Here is a 21,618-nt window from a genome sequence, read left to right as displayed (position 1 = left end):
ATTTATTAACCAAGGAATTTATTAACCAAGTATAAGTTTGGTGAACCAAACAGAATGTGGAAGAACAGAGTAGGAAGCAGCTCAGAGGCACTTGAACACTAAAATATTACGTGTTGCTTGAATATATTACACATGCTTATAGTTGTTATTTTTTAAGCATGGGGAAAATTATATTAAAATAACTAAAATGATGTTTTGTTTTGAGGTTGAAGTTTTATACTCATAAACTTGAGCTTACTTTTCTCTGTTTTTTATTGCCTTTTTTTCATTTTAGTGACCCTGGGACACTTTATTTATTTGCTTTACAAATGGTAGACTTTAGGAAACAGTTTTTTGGATATGTAAGGTAGTCTTAGTTCTTCGAGGATATAGGATCCAAAGACGTAGGAGTTGTGTAAGTTTAGGATGTGAGTAGACCTGAGACTTGGTATTCTAATCTGCTGGTCTGTCATATCTTTTTTTTTTTTTTTTCTGGCCACTAATAGTTCTATACAGCTAAGCTGCATTTATTCATTCTGCGAGAATGTTCTTTTTTTTTTTTTTTTCCCCTTTGGCTTTGGAATGTCCTTTTATTTATGAAATAATGATTTTAAAAATTGTCATTGACAAAGTAATAACCCTGTTTCAATCCTTTGAAATCTCTTTTGAACTTTTCCTGGTCCCTGACATTTAAGAGTGTGGCTTCCACTGAAGCGCTCTAGTGGTTTGAGTTGTTAATAGTACAGTGAGTGCCTAGGTGTTTTATGGACCTATTTGGGGCAGGATCCTGGGCTACCATTTTGACTTCCATCTGAGCCACTCCATTTTTTCCTTCATGTATATACTAGGGTTCCAGGGGACCTTTTGTTTGGCTCTCCTTAAATACCTACATTCTTAATATCAAATAAATTAAGTCTAGAAGCAAGTAAATGACTTACCCCCTATCCCTGGCTTCCTTGGTAGTAGAAATGGTATGCATCCTCATTCCCTGCTACTGCTCCATGCTGCTTCGGTATGTTACTTTTTACCCCTTTTATTTTGTATTATATATTTTATATTATAATTATATTTTATATTATTTTTCTTAAAAACAAACCTGATTTATGTACACTTATGTATGTAGGCTAGCAGCTCTTCATAGAAAATGTTCACAGCAAATCTGTGAAGAGAGAACTTTGTGCTGACACTAGGAAGTAGGCCATCCCCATGTTGCTGGGTGACCCCTGAAGTGTCTTTCCCCCTTCTGGCTTCTTACAATGTGTAAAATGAAAAGTGTATCTGTCATAGTCCCTTTTAATCATATTTACATTTGTGGTCCCATATAATCTCAATCTGAGCCGAGTTAAGTAACAAAAAGGTATGCATTGTACTCAGGACAATTCCAATGTGGGTCCTCAGCCTTTCTCAGCATTTGTGGAGAACTCTTGTGTTTTCTCTCACATCTTACTGTAGGCCTATTTGCTAAAGGATTCTTTCCTTACGGAGCTACAGATAGATGTTCATTAATGTTGGTAATGGTCATTCCTAGGTCTTAAACCTTTGCATTTATTTCTTTTTGGCAGTGTTTTATTTTGACTGATACCAAATTAAAATTTTTCATCTTGAGGGGAAATTTCTCCTCATTCCATATATTTCATATAACCCTGTGCACACACAGCCCCCATTTTCCCTTTTCCTGGCATTTCATAGTATTGGAATTTACTGGTCTCTTTCTTTGTTTCTAATACGGTTGGGATTTCAAGGGCTGTAGGGGGTCAGTTTATTTTAAACCAAACAATTTTTGATAAAATTAAAAACAAGATAATGGAAACATAAATTTGTTTTTAGTCCCAGTTCCCAGAGAAAGAAAAGGTCCTCCCTGAAAGTAAATTGCTCTTATATTTGAAGGGGCTGAACCCTTCTAAGCTCCCCTTCGCTGCCCTGATATAGTCACTTATTTAATGGTGCCCTTAATGAGTGGTCCTCTTTCTCTGAAGAAAGTACTCAAATGATATTTTGTTTTAATGCTATAAGACCCATTATGCTTTCCTTCTACTTTTTAAATAAACAACACAGAATCTTTTAGATAACATGCTTTTTTCCTTTTAATATCTAAGTCAGCAACGAATACTCAAATAGATTTAGCTTTTATTGTGATTCTAGGGTTGGTTTGGTTTGCATGGATATTACTATAATGGCTCTTTTCTTTACTCTTATTTCCTCCCCTCCCCACAGCTTGTACCCTCCCTTCCCCTTCTCTTTCTTTGATAATGAAGAAGGGGATTTAGTAATCCCCTTTGAACTTTTAACCCTCCTGGATCACTTAACAGATGCTTTCAGTTCCTTTGTCAGAGAATTGTTCTCCAGTCAGATGGGAAAGTGCAGGTCATCATACCTTCCATCATGGTGAATACAGGCTGTTCTTTTAAGACTCAACTTCTGTGTCCTCCCTTTTATGAACACTTTTTAACCACCTCAGATAAAATGGATTTCTGCTGTTATAACTCCCACTTCAGTCTCCCATAGGAAGCATCTGATGGTCTACGGTACTTACCTGGGCACATGTTTGCCTTTCCTGTTCAACTCTAAGTCTTATCCTAGTGTCTCCATTGCAGTGCTTGTTTCCTGATAAGCACATGATAAATGTTTGAATGAATGAGTGGGTGAATGAATGACTTTATGGCCACAGGGCACAGACTTAAACATTCTTCTAAAGTATATTTTATTGCTGTAGAATATATATAAGATTCACTCTTTCATCCATCTTTAAGTGCACTGTTTGGCAGTTATGTTCATATTGCTGTGCAACCACCACCAACAACCATTTCCAGAACCTTCTCATCCTGGACAAAAAAAATCTCTGCCCATGAAACATTAACTCTCCATTCCCCCCTGCCAGCATCCTCACCCCAGGAAACAAACCTCTGAAGAGAAGACTCTTATACTACAAATCATTTTTCAAGTGAGGAAGTGAAGGTTTTTTGTGAATAGGTGATTCTTCCAAGATCCTATGGTTAAATAACTGGCTAACCCCAGGTGTCTGGATGCTTATGTGTGTGTGTTTTCATTCTACCTTACACTCGCTTCCCTCCAAATACCAAAGAGCACTGCATGTCGTTTAGAATTTTATTATATTTATTTTAAGGTGTCATGTATAAAAACATAACAAAAGCAAGTTATTTAATATTATACTCAGTCACATCTCAACACTTATTAAAGATTGTGACATAAGTAATACTGAAAATTTCAATAGCATCAATGTTAAATTTATCAAAAAGATTTTTGTAAAGAATATCTCCCTTTTTTCTGTAGAATGTATAGGAATTGTAATAGGAACGTGAGTTTGGGGTACAATTTTTATGGACATTGTAAAACAATAGTAATTGGTGGCTGCTGTCATTCATTGTGTGCTGTGTTGCAAATACTGTGATTAAAGGTTCTACATGTGTTATTGCTTTAATCCTCACAAATAGCACTGTGAGTTAACTGGTATTATTATCTTCATTTTGTAAATGAAGAAATTGAGGCTTGGGAAATTTATGCAACTTTATGACGATTTTGAAGCTAGGATATGGCAGAGCCTAGAGTCAGTCTGCTTTACAGGACTTCAGGGCCTTGACATTTAAAGCATTGGGCCATACTGGCATCTCACTTCCAAGGCAGTAAGAGCATAAGGAATATGAAAATCTTAAAAGCTAAAGCAGACATTGCAGGTAAACAGATTTTTCTCCTGAAATCCCTCTTTTTATCTACATTTAGTTCCATCTTAGAGTAGGTACTAAGAAACAGAACCATTGGCAGATACAGAATACCGTTGATTTCCTAGTAGTTTCTATAAATCACCATAATCCTTTACCATTATTTTTAGCCATGGAGAACATGCCATATTCTCCTTTACTTCTTTTATATAAGCTTCCCTCTCCCTGGGTGGTCCTCACCTTCATTGCTTCTTCCTCCTAGCACTGTTTCCTTTTTGAAGCCTGTCCTGCCCTCTTCAGGCAGACTTAGGCATTTCTTTCTGCTCTACTATACCTTTTGTATATTATTTTGCCTTGATTCTAATCTAAATGGTTTTTGTCTTTCTCATTGTAACTTGTAAACTCTGAGATCAGCCACTGAGTTTTTTTGTAGTAGCTGGCACATAGTAAATGCTTATAAATTTTTATTGAATCAAGGAAATGCAGGCATATTTATTCTTAAAGTTAGCATTTACATGTTAATGCTGTATCATCACAGGCTCTTTAAAACCCAGGGGCTGGATTACATAGAATACAGTGGAGTTGCACCATACTCATTTAAATTTGTGCCAGATGGGGTGCACCCATGACCCCCAGGGCTCTTCAGATTGCTGCTCCTTTCCTCCCCCTTCTTGTGTGTTCATCACCACTACAAACAAATCCATTAACTTATACTAAAGTTATAGATTTTAATATTAAAACAGAATGTAAAAAATTGCAGGTAGTTCACATCCAGTTAGAATATTTGACGAATACTGTTTGCTAAGCATTTAATATTATCTTACAGGTTGAAATGTCCTAACATGTACCTAATAGTTTTCATTTTCTTCCCTTCTTTTATCTAAACTTAGAATATACATAGCTCCTATATCTTACTGGTGATAGACGCATAGACTGCAGTAGTTTGATCCTGATTTTCACCTTGCTTGCTGACTTTGGAGCTTTAACCTCATAGAATTTGTGACTTTATACTCTGTCAGGTAGTACCTTGCTTGTAAATTATTTGTTTATTGACCAAAATAGGGGATTCTGTTAAAACTTCTCTGTTGGCAGTGTCATGGTGAATATTGTATTTGGTGGTCTTGATCATGGTTTGCCTGAGTAATTACAATCTACTTCAAATGTGGTTAGACCGTGAGAAAGCTAGGACTCAGTCCAGGTGGAAAGCTAGAACTCAGTTCAGGTCTGTCTCTATCTCCTAATTCATAACCACTGAGAGCTGTGCAGTGGATGTTAAGATTAAGGGTGATCATAAACCTGTACTTTGCAAGCTTTAAGCCCTGAGAACCAGAAGAAAATTTTCAAAAAACAAGTTAGACTTGTTAGACTTGTTGCTTTTAAACTTGCAATTCAATACCAGGTTAATTTGAGACAATTTTTGAGACAGAATTTTAATACCTATTTCAGGTTTTCTTATAGTACTCCTTAAAGAATGTTGTTTCTTTTATAAAACTTGCAAAGTAAATGTTATGTATTTTGGGAATTTATTTAAATATTCAAATTTCTAACATTTTGGGAAATGTTTGAATAAGATGCTAAAAAAGCACTCATGTACTCATTCTTTCTTATACATATATGTATATATATTTATATTTATATATGTGTGTGTGGTTATATAGGTACATATTTATGTACATACATATTATCCCTTTCTGTATATTATAAATAATTGTATTCTTAAATGTTTTGATGGTCTCTGCTAATTTGGGTGGTCATTTAGGTACATATTAGTACTTTAGGACCAAGTTCAGATTGGACCCAAACAGATCCAGATGGATCAGATTGGATCAATCTTTACGATGCCCTTTATGCTTGGTTGTGCTTTATTCTTAATCTCAAGTTATAGATAATTTGACATTTATATGCTTGAGCTGGTGGTTTTTTTTTTTTTTTTATTTTTGAGCTGGTGGTTTATAGAAACATCTCTGACAGAATAGATTAACTGCATCTGAATCATTGTGGTCAGCTGGTAATTGTGTGATCATTAACACATGCCCTACTTTGTGGAAACTGTTGGTGAGCATGTGTATATATGTGTGGCCATAATAATTATGGAGGCTGATGCTTAGAATCATCGACCCATATTTTTATATATATTATCATTCACTAACTTTGCTTGGCTGTTACTCAAGCTGTTAGTATCTGTTGGGAGATTATACCATCAAAATTTCTTACAGTATACAAAAATCTCAAATTACTGGGGAAAAAAAGTACATGTGGGTCCTTTTCTCCTTTCTTGTTAAGATTTTGCTTCACAACTCAGAATTCTTTCATTTATACTAGGAAATAGAGAATACCATAAATCTTGATTTTTAATGATTCTCAGTGTGATACAAGAATCTCTGCGTTCTCTATGCTATTACTAGAGATTTTTTCAAATTCTTATAAATACTCAACATTGGCTATCCCAAGAATGAATACATGTATTATAATTGCTTGAAAGTACGTAAAAGCTGTTAAGATGATCAAAATACGAATTTATATTGCTAAATTGTCTTTTCTTAAATGACACACCAAATGTAGAATTGCCACCTTATACATGGTTTTATGTTAAACGCCCTCTCTTATCAGGAGAGATGGATTAATAAACAGAATGGTGTGTAAACAGCATCAGCCATACTTGTAACTCTTAGAATTTAAGACCATTAGTGGCAGGCAGAACAGGGAGGAAGAGGATGCCGGTATTTCTTAACAAGGAGGCTGTTCCCAGTCTTTTAAATGAGGAAGTTGGGAAAAGGGAGTAACAGAAATGAAAAAGAAAATGGGGATAAGTTTTATGTTCATTCCTAAAGACTATTCCTCATTTTGGAATTGGGAATGGGTGAGAGAATGAAGCTGACTCCTAATTTTCAAATATTTCTGGTATCCACTAGTCCTGTATGAAATACTTTTTTGCGAATTAGGAAAGCTATTTTGGGGGACAAACTTTAACTTGCCGTGGTATTGTGAGTGAGCTGTAGAGTAGCCAAGCTTAACCACCCCTTCTCGAAGCCGTAAAGACTTGTGTTGGAGAGTATCATAAGCCAGTGTTTGAAAGAAAAAAGCTGGTGGCTAGAAGAATTTATTCCTGGAGATGATCAAATATACATAAAATAGCATTGAGGACTTGTTTTTCTCACAGACACCTTTTCCCCCAGGCCTCTAAAGAATTCTATCTGAAATGCTTTGTGACCATGAAGCTTTAATTAGCAAATCTTATTATTGTTATTCTTGCAGTTATTGTTACCAGCAACATTAACAAATTCCTGTTTGTTGTGTTTTCTTTCTTTGGGTAAAGTTTAGCCAGGCGTCTGCAGTGTTTTGTGTGGGAATATCTTTCCCTTTGCTTCGGAGCTCTTTATTATTGATATATATTTCATGATCCAAAGGTTTCTTGACTTGAAGAGGACTCTAGAATTTGCTGTTTATAGACTGTGTTGTTGCAGATCGTCGACACCATTACAATGTTTATCCTTTTCAAAGAGCTTCCATCAAGGTTTATCAGTTTATCTAATAAGTGGAAGCATTACAGTCATCTGACAGTGGAAGAAGCTTTAGAGAGAGAAGCTAGGTAAGTAAGTGACTTGGTTAAGTTCATACACCTAATTTTGCAGGTAAAAAAGCCCTCTGGTTTCTGTCTCAGGACCTAATAGGCAGAGGTCTTCTGGTACTGGTGAAGGATTGATCTGTTTTCTCTCCTGCAGATTGTACATTAATAAATCTCAGCCTGATTACCTTGAGCATTATCTGCCATGTTCAGGAGAGAGTGCTATTAAATTATGACACCTGGAACTTATCTCTTTCTTGTCTTAAATCACTGTATATTTAGGTGCAAAATCATTGTAATCCCCTAAACTTTAGTTTTCCTGATGAATAGTGCAACTCTTTGGGAGAAATGTTTGGCAGTGTCTGCAAAACTGGATATATGTCTACCCAGAGCCCCACATGTGCCCTCTTAGGAATAAACTCAAGAGAAATGAAGAAATGTCTCCTAAAAGATGCTCACAGAGCACCACTGTTCATACTCCTCAGGTTCTGGAAATAACCCAAATTGTAGAGTAGACAAATTTTGCATATGAATACAGTGAGATATTATATGTAAGTTATAAATTATTACTATATGGAATAACAAGGACACATTTTATAAATACTGAGCAAAAGAAGCCAGACACAAAAGAGTAAATAAATACTGTAGTATCCCATTTCTGTAAAGTTTTTTTGTTTTAAAGTAAAATCAACATTGGGGATTAGGTTAGTGGGGTTACCTTTGGGGAAAAGAGGGAATTATTACTGTGAAAAAGTATGAGGGGGGGCTGCTGGAGAACTTGGGAGTGTTCTGATTTCTTACTTTGTGCAGTAGGTCTGTAGGGGTATTCTTTTTATGAAATTTCATCAAGCTCTATGTTTATAATTTGTTGTACTTTCCTGAATATAGGTCATACTTAAATTAAAAAGGTTATCTTGAAAAATGGAGTGGCATACTAGATTTTTCTGTATGTGCCTTCAGTCTACATGTTTTATTTTGTGGATTTAGGAATATATAGGCTATTATGGATAACTCTTGGAACTCCACAACTATTGGGAGCCTTAGTCTCTTGAGTCATCCATGTTTTATGAAAGCTATGAAAGAAAATTAATAATTTATATCCTTCATATAACACATTTCCTTTTTAAATCTCCTTTTTCCAAGAAGTGTTGCATTTTACCTCCTAAAACTCGTAAAACAGTTTCTTCAAAATGAAAAAATAATATTCTTATGATTCCCATGCAAATTAAAAAGAAAAATGCGTATTTTCTGAAAGGGCATGGTAATCATTGTGCCCTTCAGACACTTTTAACCTCCTCATGACCCAAGTGAATTTTCCAGTTTCTACTAGAAAACTGCTAGAAACTAAATTGTTGGGCTTTTTGGTACCTTAGAATGTTGTCCCAGTTCTCTACTGTTTCTGCCAGCTGAGAAGACCCTGAGAGCTGTTGAAGTTGGATTTTTTTTTTAAAGATTTTATTTATCGATTCGAGAGAGAGAGAGAGAGAGAATGGCAGAGACACAGGCAGAGGGAGAAGCAGGCTCCATGCAGGGAGCCCGACATGGGACTCAATTCTGGGTCTCCAGGATCAGGCCCTGGGCTGAAGGCAGCGCTAAACCGCTGAGCCATCTGGGCTGCCCTTGGATTTTATTTTGAATAGTGAACACAAGGGTTGATGAAATGGACATGGTATGAATGGTCCCTGCATGTACTATCGTAACTTCATATGCACAACTGAGCACAGAAATTGAGAAATATTCAGAACTTGAAGGATTATTTAATCACAGAAGTGATTATCTTCCCATGAGTAGGCTTTTTTCTCCTTTGGTTTATCTCGTTCTTGCTTATAGTGATACTCAGATACAGTACTTTCCATGCATATCTTATGTGAATTAAGTGTTCACTCCCTTTCACCATCTACAGATAAATATCATTTGACAGGTACCTGTTCAGCATCTGTCATGTACCTGGTCTAGTAGTAAGAGTTTATAGTGTCAAAGAGGAAGGAAGTAGTAGGCTTTGTTACATAGCTTCATATTATCTTACTTGAGGGAGTAAATCTTTTGCCATTCTGAATCAAATGTTAAGCTTTGAAAATGCTGCAGAAATAGTATATTCATTATCCAAAAGTTCCTTTATCAGGAATCATGCTGCTGGTCTGTCTTTGGACTATAATCACTGCTAGAACTGAGGCCACTTGTTTTATTTTACCCATCTTGATTTTCAGCTGTGTACATCAATTTTCCCCCTACTACAGACACATTTGATTTTTATTTCATAAAGTCCTCTCATTCCCTTCAGTTGGAAATGATATACACTCTCAAGTTTATCCATTTATTTATATTAGTGCCGCTTGCTTTGGAAATGAGAAAGTGTATTGTCATAGGGCATCAGCTTCATGGAAGTGGTTTTAACATGATTCTTATCTAAATTCTAAACATGACTGCTATTGATTGCTGCCTCTTGGCATCCATCCAACCCTGAAATTTTTACCCTTCTCAAGTACAGCTGACACATGGTATTTTGGTGGTGTTACTTTGAAGATAACAGAAAGTGAAAAAAAGAAAGAAAGATTAAGTCCTATCTAAGTAAAAGAGAAAAGTAAGTGAATTGTGCATTGTGAGTTCATCAGTAATGTTAGATCAGAGATTTTTGAGTATAAGGTCAGCTTTTATCACTAACTGCCAGCTTGTTAGAGCTCTTCCACCAAAAGCATGAAATTTGGAAATAGAAGACCCAGGGTCTGTTCTTGCCAGTAAACTCTGGACTCCAGGGCAGCCATCTTTCCCCTGGGCCTCAGTTTCCTCTTTTGTAGGATAACAATAGTGATGTTGCTTGCAGTCTTCCAGGTCTCTTGAGAAGATAATGCAGGTGTAAGGGCTTTGCAAGCTCTGAGTCACTGTAGGGAATGTCAACCATCGTAATCAGTATTATTATATGTTGCCTTTTTAGCAGGCTTGTTCTGAATTAGCCAACATCTAAAACAGTTGCTCAGTCAAGACTGGAGTGTGTTGGGGACACCTGGTGGCTCAGCAGTTGAGCATCTGCCTTTGGCTTAGGGCATGGTCCTGGGGTCCCGGGATCGAGTTCCACATCAGGCTCCCTGCATGGAGCCTGCTTCTACCTCTCCCTCTCCTTCATGAATAAATAAATAAAATCTTAAAAAAAAAAAAAAAAAAAAGACTGGAGTGTGTTAAATCCAAATCACTGAAAGATGTCTCAAAATGCACGTGTTTAGCTCCTCCTCACCTTCCTCCCATCAGAATCTCTGGAGAAGGGGACTTATTTGCATACTTTCATGCAGTATATATGTGTATAATTAAGGTATGACCACCACTCCTTTAAAAGCCACTGATCTAAAGCCAGATGCACACTTTTGTACTTGCATACAACCCTGAACTGTTAAGCTTTTTCTATTTTTGGTTCGGCTTATGCCACTGTGCCAGAATGTCTGCTAGAAACACATGCATAAATGCAAGCTCAGTCTCTTGAGTCAGTCTGTAACCCAGCTTGACTAGCTCTAGTTCTTCCTCAGAGTGTCTGACTGCATGTAGGTTGGCATCAGAGAAAAAGCTCCTTTTGTTCTTGCCCTGAACTTTCATGGACAGCCTCAAGGACCACCAGGATTTGGCTTTTCCATGCCATGTACATAGAAGTCCTATGTTTATTCAGCTCATTGGAGGAGAGAGAGAGAGGCCTATAAGTGACCACACTGGGAGGAAGTGCCCCTGGTTTGTTAGGTGGAATCAGTGTTGACCTACAGGATCTAGTGGGCTGGGAGCCTGATTTTCAGGCTGCCAGTAGATCACTGTGTGGCCTTGAGCAGATTTTTCAACTTGCTTTAAGTGTTTTTCACTGGATGTTCCGCTTGGCCCCTCTCACCTCTATAATTCTGATGTGCTTTTTATTCGGGAGCTGATAAATCATTCTCTATCATTTTTAGATCCTTTCTAACCTTCCCACATAATGCTTGCAGGTGTGTTGTCTGTTCTATGTAACATTCACCAGTGATAGAAATATACCAAGAGATTGCAATCATTACAGTGTAAGGTGTTTGGTGCTCTTGGCAATCATGACATGAGAGGATCTATTAGTTTTTACTAGCATAAAGTAGAATAGTAAAAGCTAGGGCTGGAGAAAGTTGGTGGATCATAGAGGATCTTATTTTTTTTTAAGATTTTTTTTATTTATTCATGAGAGACACAGAGAGAGAGAGAGAGGCAGAGACACAGGCAGAGGGAGAAGCAGGCTCCATTCAAGGAGCCCGATGTGGGACTCGATCCTGGATCTCCAGGATCACACCCCAGGCTGCAGGCGGCGCTAAACCGCTGCGCCACTGGGGCTGCCCATAGAGGATCTTAAATGCCTAGTTAATGATTTAGGCTGATTCAGGAGAATGTGGGGATGTGGTGAAGATTTTGTTGAAGAGGTACAGAATCAATAGTAGCCTGACCCTAGAAATAGTCATTTATTTACTTCATATATATTTCTTGAGTGCCTACTCTGTATGATCAAGCATAATTCCAAGATAGAATTAACCTGCTGTTGTGGAACTCTAAATTTAATGGAAAACATTTGTAAGTAGTACAGTGTGTTGAATGCAATGATGGAGAAATTTTGTGAGATATATCCATATATAATGCTTGCAGCCAAAGGAGAAGAAATGAAGCATGTATATTGTGCTTTCCATGTGTCAGAGACCAATTCAGGTGCTTTCCATGGATTTAAAAAAATGTATATTAGCATTTAAACATTAGCCTTTGAAGTTATAGGTAATAATATTATCATCCCTAATTAACAGATGAAGGAATTTCAGCATAGGAAAGTTGCACACTTTCTTGTCTACAGTGATTCAGGATTCCAGTGTAGTGTGACTCCACAGAATAGATGAGAGAGAGCCAGGTGACAAATCCTTGGGAATAGCACCTTTGCGGGGCAAGCAGCTGAAAAACAGGACAATTGAGAAGATGGTATCAAACAGATCAGAGGAGAGGAAGAAAAATTGTATATTGGTCTAGGAAGTGTAAAGATAGAATTTAAAGAAGGGTCTGGTTTAAGAGTGTTAAGTGCTACAGAGAGATGAAATAAGGGGAGAACTGAAAACAGACATAGCTTGACGATTATCACTATGATCTATCTTGCCAGGATTAATATTATTTGCACTGTGTGATTGAATTGCAGTACTAGGACAGCTTGGGAAGTCAGGAGACCATTTCAGGAGTTGAGATGTTAAGTAATGATAGCCATCATATCACAGTGAGTGTAAGAATAAGGAGGAAAGGATGTTTTATTCATGGTATTCAATAATATAACTGCCAAAGATTGGTGACTAAAGGGGGTACTGGGAAAGACAAGTCAGATTGCCCCGATGTTTCCTAAACTTGGCATCTCTCATGTACTGACTGTGTTAGGAAGTGTAAAGATCAGTAACAGAGGACCATTTTTAATAGCCAGTATTAAACTGCTGTGCAGCATATACTGTGCTAAGGCATTTTATTTAGTACTCACAGGTAGATATTCTCAAAACAGTTTGATAGATGAGGGACCTAGAGCTTAAAGAAATTAAACATATTTGCCCTAGGACTGACATTTGGTAAGTGACTATCTGAGTCTCAAATCTTGCATTTAACTTCTGTTCTGGAAGGCAGATCTAGATAAAAGAGATAAGATATTGGACATGATGATAGTAGCAGAACCTTTCATAAGTGAACAAGGTGCAAACAATTCAGAAGTTGGAGAGGTCATTTCTGACTTACAGGATTCAAAAAAGAGAGAATCCCAGGAAGAGGGCCATTTGGAGCAATAAATCAAGATAAGTGTTCCTGAACATCCACTAATTGTAATGTACCATAGAAATATAATGACTGTAAGTGGGGTTGCATGTTGGCACCAAACAGAAGCAGGGAAGTATAAGTCACAATTTAGTACCAACAGAATTTTCCCAGGGTGAGGTAGAGATTTTTCAAAGTGGGGAGGAGTACAAGTTGAGGCTGGAAATAGAGGGCCTTGAATATTATAGCAAGTAGAATGCACTTTGTTAGTGGGTGACAGAGAGCCATGAATTGTTGAGAGCATAGCGTGTTTATGAACACAGCTCATGTTTTAGTATTTTTTGCATTTAGGTAAATTGAATAGCATGAGTAGCAAGTTGGAACTTTGAAGAATGAGTCAAAACTTCATTTGATTCTTCACTATGGGAGGATTTAGTATACATTTAAACAAATAGTTTTAAAATTGAAATTTAATGTCATCTCTGATAAAGTACCCCACTAATTTGAAATTTGACTACCATACTCAAGAACCAACAGTGAACAAAAAGCTTCTGGCCTGTCAGCACAGAGCATGTGCGTTGTGGCTCCAGGGAAGGCTGCACCCCTTACACACTGATTTGCATTGTAGTCACATTCCAACAAACATGGTTTTGTGGGTTTTTTTTTTCTTTGAATTTTTACTAAGCAGTTAGACAGTGACATACTCCATCCCTTAGTCCCAGCCTCAGCCCTTGATGATGGAGGGCTGGGGGTTGGGAGGAGCATCTATAGACCGAAGGGAAAGAGCTAAGGGCTTGGCAAGTTGCCCACTCGTATCCCTGGTCTAGCTGCCTCAGAACTAAGGGAGGCCCGAAACCAACAAGTCACTCCCTTCCAGATTATGAGGCCACCTGGTGTTTGGAATACACCAGGAAGAGGTGATGGCAACAGTGGTATGAGGGATTCCTCTAATTCCACACAGGATCATCTGCACTGGATTAGATGTCCATTTCAAATTGTGCATCATCGGGTATCTCTTCCTCTGTCTCCTTCTGCTCCTTCAGCTCCTCCAGCTTGGAGGGTGGGGCTGTTGGAGGAGTTGTGACCCCGGGAATCTGAGGGAGGCAGCACGGCAGCGTCCGGGCAATGGGTGAATTTTTGCACTCCAGCAGGAACTTTTCGGTCCACAGGATAAATAGCAAAGTAGAATAGGTAGTTTGTTTATAGGACACTCTCCTGTTTCATCATTGAAATGAGATCCTTAACAGCAAGGAACATTAATAGCAGAACTCTTAATAAAACAGACATCATGATTGAGAAGCACCATCGTATGGGGACAGAGACAGCCATCAGGAGTCTCAGGAGACCCAGAAGACACCACCCTATTCCAGTCCTGATGGTTATGATTTATGCTCTCACACAGCAGGGAAATATTGTTATTTTCTTTCTGTAGGCAGCCTCCATAAATGGTTTGACTTAAAGGTCTCTTTCATATGAAAGTACCTTGGGACGCAAGACATTAGGATACTCCCAACTTTATAGATGTTACAGTATGGTATCCACTGGGTTTGTTTTTCTTTTGCCTCCAGCTTAAGTCTATTGATATTACTTTACGTTGTCATATGGGTTTGCAGTCAGGAAAGACGAAAAGGCAGAGAAAGTCTCGTGGTATCTCATCTTCTGTAATACCTAGTAACAGGATTTTGATCTGTGATTCATAGCAGCACTTATGAGGTAGCTCTTTGTGTCACTTCCATTTTTTCAGATAAGAAAAGGAGTCCCAAAAGTTTAGGTAGAAGGGCATTCTGGGTGTACGGAACGTGATTGGTGTGGCCTGATGGTAAAAGATGATGAAGTATGGTTGTAGAAGAGTTAATGGTTCACTGCAGGCTTTTCCATAATTTCCTGCCAGGACCCTCAAGTAGGAAAGTAGCTTTACATCCCTTCCCAATAATATGTGCACACAACACTGAAAAGTGAATTTCACAAAACCATACTTAAACTTACCATGTGTTGTATACTTACTCTATTTCCTTTTGGAAAATGATAGTAACAATCTACCCAGTGACTTCCTGAATCACTGATGAGATGTGCATTGTGATAAATGGTAGTCTACTATGGAATTGAGTTATTTTATGAGGACGCAAAGCCGGAGAGATTATTGCAGTGATTCTATTGCACATGTTCTCCAGTGCCAGGCCAAGGAACTTGTCTTAACCTAATGGGCAACAAGGAGGATTTGAAGAATTTGTGTTAAAATGATAACATGATTACGTCCTTGTGCCCAAATAGGATGTTAATTCTCTAACAAGGTTCTTTAATGGCTTTTAATTAACTTTCACATGCATTATGTAACTCATTCTCAATAGTAATAACGTACAGAGATAGGTAAAAGGAGTTATTGCCTTTATGCAGATGAAGAAACTGAGGTTTACAAAGGGAGACCTTATCCCAATTTTAAAACCATTGCTGGGAATTAAGCTCAACTTTTCTGATTGCTAGATCATCGAGTAGGTGGGAGAGCTTAGCCAACTGGCCTTTTCAAAAGTCTGGGCAAAAGGTAATGATCGTGATGGAGTGGAAGGGAGATGTCAGATGCAGAATTCAAGGAAAACTCCAATAATTGCTTGAAGAATTTACTTTTATGTTGAACCTATGTGCATGCATCCTGAACTCTGATTTCTTTCTTTTTCAAGATAGTTTTTTGTTGTAAAATTCCAACCCATTTACCCAGCAAGGCCAGGGTATGAAGTTGCCATTATGCTCTGTTATGGCTTGTGGTAGTTTTCGTCACTCACTTTCTCTTTGGAAGGAACTGAATTGAGAAAGCATTTTCCATTGTTTAACATTCAAAGCTGAAAATACTGATATTTAAACCAGAAACATCCATGTGGAATAAGACATATCAGCTGGTCTTCTGTCAGGTGTGAATTGTTATAGAGATGCCTGACTTTTTCCTTTCTGTTGCAATTTATTCTGTATTTTCATTGATAACTTTAAGACGTGATTTTTTTTTAAGATTTTATTTATTTATTCATGAGAGATAGAGAGAGGCAGAGACATAGGCAGAGGGAGAAGCAGGCTCCATGAAGGGCGCCTGCTGTGGGACTTGATCCTGGGACTCCAGGATCCTGCCCTAGGCCAAAGGAAAGGCAGGCACCAAACTGCTGAGCCACCCACGGATCCCCAACATCTGATTTTTAAAAATATTTTATCCCTCTGAAAGCCATTAAAAGAATACTAAGTTTGGCTCCACATTTTACTCTGAACAGACTACAGATCACCCATGTTAGTCTGAAATGCAGAAATGAAGACATGAATGCTTAAATATATTTGTATGCAAGTAAACTTTAAAATCTCGGTTTTGTATTTTCTGATCTTTAATTCTGCCAAAAGATTTGTTTCATTTACCAAGAACCGTTTGATATATTTGATATATATGATGTTTTTTTTTCTAATACTTTCTGCAAAAATTGTTATGTTTTTAAAGGTCATTACTGAAATTTTGACGTTGAGATTTTTAGCTTCATTATAGAGGATTATGGTAAAATGTGGATAGTAATTAAGAGAAGGTTAAAATTGAAAAACTTCTCTCATCATTTGCCTATCTTTTCTTGCCTAGAAATCTGAGAATCATTTTTTGCCTCTTCTGTACTCACCATACGCAATTAAGCATCAAATTCTTGTAATTCTATTTTTAAAAATCCCTCTCCAGCCAATAGGCACTGTTCCCTGGGACCAGTGCTCTTATAACCAACTGCCCATTGGACATCTTCACTGGAATTTTTAGTTGGAATCTCAAGCTTAACATGGCTAAATTCAGACCCCCAATTTTTATCTCCCCAGTTTTTTTCCCATAGTCATTCCGAGGAAAGGACTTACTCCGTCCTTCCAGTTACTCAGGCAAGACCTTGGAGATGCCCTTAGCTTCTCATTCTTAAACTCCATCACAATTAATCAGTAAATCCTGTTGCCTTTGCCTTAAGTGATCCAGAAAAATTGGTGAATCCAAGACTACAGTCCAGTTAGTAGTAATATGCTAGTGTTGGCTTCCTAGTTGTGACACATACACCCATATGATGCTAATAATTGGGAAAAGGATGAGGCATATATGCAAACTCTCTATTATCCTAGCAAAGTTTCTGTAAATATAAAATTATTTAAAAATACTTTCTTAATAAAATCCAGAATCCAGCCATTTTGTAATACCCCCATTACTATCATTTTTAATCCAAGTCACCATCTCTCTACTCTCTCTACTGTGGACTATTAATTTTAACAACCTTCTAACTAGCCTGCTTGTCTTCCTTCTCACCTACCCCTGCCCCCATCTCCTGCCCCAGTATATTCTTAAATAATAGCTGGAATAAGCCTTTAAAAAGTCTTGTCATATCAACCCTCTGTTCAGAACCCATCCCTCAAAGGGCTTCCTTCCCTATCTTATTCATGAAACTACAGAGTTCTCCATACATGACCCAGCTCCCAGCTTTCTGTCTGGTCTATGCCCTACTGCTCTGCCATGAACTGCTTAACATCAGGCCCTCCTGATGATTCCCTAGATGCACTAAACTGAGTGTACCCTTGCCCTAAGCAACCTTGATAGTGTTGTGACTTGCTTATCCGATCCCTTCACCTTCCTACCCTGCATACTTTTAATTTGATTTGTTTTTCTCCATGGTGCTTACTTCTACAAGACAATATGTAAAAGCATGCCAGTTGCTGTTGCATGTCTTACCCTCACTAGGATATGAGCTCTGTGACAGGTGTTTCACTGATGCCTAGCCTCATACCCAGCAAATACCAGGCAGTCCATACTTAATGAAGGAGTGAGTGAAGCAGTCCCTTGTTTTTACTGTGATAATATGATGTAGCAGAATTATAGCGTGCTTTATATTGGAAGGCACAATAGTTTTGGGGATATTTCGGGTTTATTTCAAAAGAAGAAAAGTAAAACAAAATGAAAACAAGGAGGGGGACTAGAAAGCAGTGTTACTGGGCCTACTAAATCTCGGCAGTCTCTGACTGTACACTTTATTTCTCCAAGTTCATTTGTAAGCTGGAGCATTTTCTCCTAGAAAACATGTTGCACACTGCAGCTGGTTTCCATTATTACTTGGGGTGACCATGTCAAGTACCGTACAAGCAGGACGCTTAAGAGGGAAAACGGGTGCGTGAATTATTAGGCTTGGATACCTGGTACTCACCAAACCCAGGCTGTACAGTCACCCTCGTGCTAAGAAATTTAAAAAATTAACAAATGACTGCAATAATAGTAATGATTTACTAAAATAACATACTTTGCAATGTTCTGAATTTGCCCTTAGTTAATTATTTTGCAATTATCTCTCTATTCTTCCCTTTGTACAATATATTCTTAAAAAACATGTTGTCAAATGTTCCTGTGAATACCAAACTCTGGTATAATGTTATATCAACAAGATAAATCACAAGTATGTAAGAGATTGATGACTAATTGTCATCAAAGTGAACTTAATTTTACATAATTGATTTTCTATTAAGTGGTTATTTGCCCTCCATATCCTTTAGGATCACTGTGTTCTCTTTTAACATGTGTAAAACAAGCAGTTTCTTCACTGTGTTAGCTCTTTCAGAGAAAAACAAACTAGTATAAGCCTAAGATATTTAGGAAAACAGTCCTCATTTCCTTAAAATGAGTGCTTACGTAAGTGAGTAGAGGGTGTAGCCTATAAAAAATATTTTTGCACAGAACCAGGGTTACTTAGAGATAATATTCTCCCCAGGTTTAGACAGCTTTGGTTTGCAAAACAAACTTGTTTTGACAGCAAAAATACAACTATGTTTTGGTTCAGTTGCTAGTTTCTTAACTGATTTCTATTATTTCTGGCATGATTACTATTCTGCTCATTTTAGAAGAACTTCTGAATACATATTGTGGTACTCAGTGGTGTCTGGTAGGGTGTGTGTGTGTGTGTGTGTGTGTGCACGTGTGTGAATTTGTGGAAATACTTGTCAATATTTCCCTTCAGCAGTCAGTGCTTTCTTATGCAAATACAAATGAGTTGTTTATCTCAGAAATATAGATGTGATAGATGTGCATTTTTCCTATCAACTCCTCCACTCACCTGCTTAGTTTTCTTTCAGTTCTCCTCTCTCTCTCTCTCATTCTCCTTTCCCTTCAGTCACTCATGCTCCTATCCCTTTGGCCCCCATACTATAAAGTCTTCTGAAAACTAGAAATTACCCTCATTGCATATGGGCTGTGCTGTCATTTGAAATCTACAGCCACTTATGGAAAAGAGACCTGGAATGGATTTGTGAGTAAAGTCTTTATAGTAAACATCATGGACATAGTTAAACATCCTGAGTACAGGATTCTTTATAACTCTCTCCTGAATCAGTGGAAGGTTACCCTGATATGGCATTATCACTTTGGGTTAGCATAATTATTATAGTATTTAAGTTTGGATTAAGTGGCCATATTTTTCCATTGGAAAATACAGCCTCAGTGTGTCCACTGTCTACTTTTCTAAGTAGGTGGACAGGATGTCTTTTTCCTGTCCTTTACTATGCGAAGGTCAGATTTGAGGAGAACTTGACACTCTGTTCCTGAATAGCATGATACATATCAGGAATGAGTGTGTTGTATCGTCCCCAGGGAAAAGGCTTGCACTCTCCTTCCCTTCCATCTTTTCACCGTCAGCTTTCCATCCCAGACATGGTATGCCTGATAGTTCAGGGAGACATCTTTTTTACCCTCCTAACTGATTGAACATCCTATTTATATAGGAGCTGACCATCACAGAGCTATTTTTCCCTCTTCATTTATCATTCTTTCTGTCTTATAACATTGTCCTGGGTGTTCCAACTAAGAAAACTTTTTTTTTTTTTAAGTTTTATTTATTTAAGTAATCTCTACACCCAGCATGGGGCTTGAACTCATGACCCTGAGATCAAGAGTCACATGCTTTTCCGAGTGAACCAGCCAGGCACCTCAGGAAAACTTTTATTTACCTGAGAGCACCTTCTCTTGGAGACAAATTCTTTGATAGTCTGCATATCTGCTTCTCTTTTTCCCCTTATACGGAATATTGAATTTCTTTCATAAAACCTCTTTTGGAAGAGGTTAAATGGCCCAGAAGGAGAACGCAGACTTAATGTGCTCTGACATCTATGTTGCCTATGCATTTTGTTTGACCTAGAACATCCCTTAACTATTTTGTTCATCATACAAAGCTGCCTTGTAAGAAAGTTAAAATGTAATTATAGTTTTATCAAAACAGATTATACAACACCAGTCCCAAATAAGTTACTTTATTAATGCTTTATCCCTCTAGGTATTGGACTACATTGGATCAGACCATACCTGAACTGTGTTTCATTCAAATAACTCCAAAGGGTCTATTTCTCTGAAATGCTTGAGCTATTCCCCAGCAGGTCCTGAAGGAGGACACATTCCATTTAGTTTGTGAGATTGCCTAGGATCAGAAGGAGTATTGCTTTAGGTGACTGTATTGTATTTTCACAGCAACAGACAAAATTCCAATGTTTTATAGCCACAAGAAGTGCAGCAAAATTGGTGATTAGCTCAAGATGACCTAGCTTATGAAAATGAAGCCAAAAAAGTATTCTATGTGATGAGGAGCAAAAGTTGCCCTGTGGAAGAACATCATGACAGTTCCAGATGAGGGTATAAAGTGTTGTACCCTCCACTGTCAGACTCTGCTCTCTCAGAAGCCAGGGACTCCTGCCCTCCGTGGTACTCTGGGTGAGAGAGCTTCTCCGGCCTATCAGGAGACTCCAAAGCTCATAATTCTGTTAATTGTACTTGAAGAGATATCTGAGAAGGTGCACAACAGCATGCTGTCTAGCAAAGAGCTGTCTTTAAGGGTGATAGTTCCTTCCAGAATTAGCACTCACATATTTGAAGGTGCTTGAAGAGAGTTCTGTTTAGTAGCTTAGCCCTTTCTAATATCCTCACAAATCCAGCCCTAGTTGATCGATTAACAGTTCATTTTAGCTAGACTGTTTTTTAAAAACCATCGGTGTCAAAGTGACAGGGCCTAAATTAATAAAGCATCACTCAGTTCCTTTATGGGGGACAGTAAAGCAGAATGACAGAGGGCTAGCTCTGGAACCAAACTATCTGGGTTTGAGCACTTGGGCAAGCTACTGAAACCCGGACAGCACATTCTGCATTTCTAAAATGAAGATAATAATATTTCACAGCACTATTAGGGGGATTTAGTGAGGGATGCATGCAAAGTGCCACTACTAAAGTTAGTCATAATAAAAGATTGCTGAGCCAGGAAGAAGCATTAGGGCAAACGGTCTTCTTGACTTTAAGGAATAACTCTAGACCAAGAAGAGACCATGTTTCTGTGAAGCCTTCATTACCATGCACAATATTTTAATTCTGTTTTAAAAGAAAAGATACTGGCTGATATGGGTCCATCTATACTGGTTGTCTATTGACACACAAATATTTCCTAAAGTTGTAATCCATATGTTTTAAAAATTAGACTTCCTGCATCATAGGCCTTCGTCTCCACTGAGAATGTAATGAGTCATGGTTTGCAAGTGCAGAATCCTGGTGGAAATCAGAGGGGTTTGTGGTCACAAGCTTTAAAAAAATTGCAGGTGCTTCTAATACCATTTTTAGAACTACTGGTGGCCCTTTTTTCTGTC

The 21,618-nt window shown here is 37.8% G+C and overlaps 1 protein-coding gene across 1 annotated transcript in view; it reads left to right on the top strand.

The window, feature by feature from the left end:
* DDX10 (DEAD-box helicase 10) overlaps nt 1-21,618 on the top strand; it is a 252,620-nt gene that overhangs the window by 156,189 nt on the left and 74,813 nt on the right. The gene's annotated exons all lie outside the window — the stretch shown is intronic.

This window comes from Vulpes vulpes, chromosome 12, assembly GCF_048418805.1.
Source record: "Vulpes vulpes isolate BD-2025 chromosome 12, VulVul3, whole genome shotgun sequence".
Lineage (NCBI taxonomy): Eukaryota > Metazoa > Chordata > Mammalia > Carnivora > Canidae > Vulpes > Vulpes vulpes.
The sequence above is the reverse complement of the archived record's forward strand: the minus strand, read 5'-3'. Positions and strand labels throughout refer to the sequence as shown.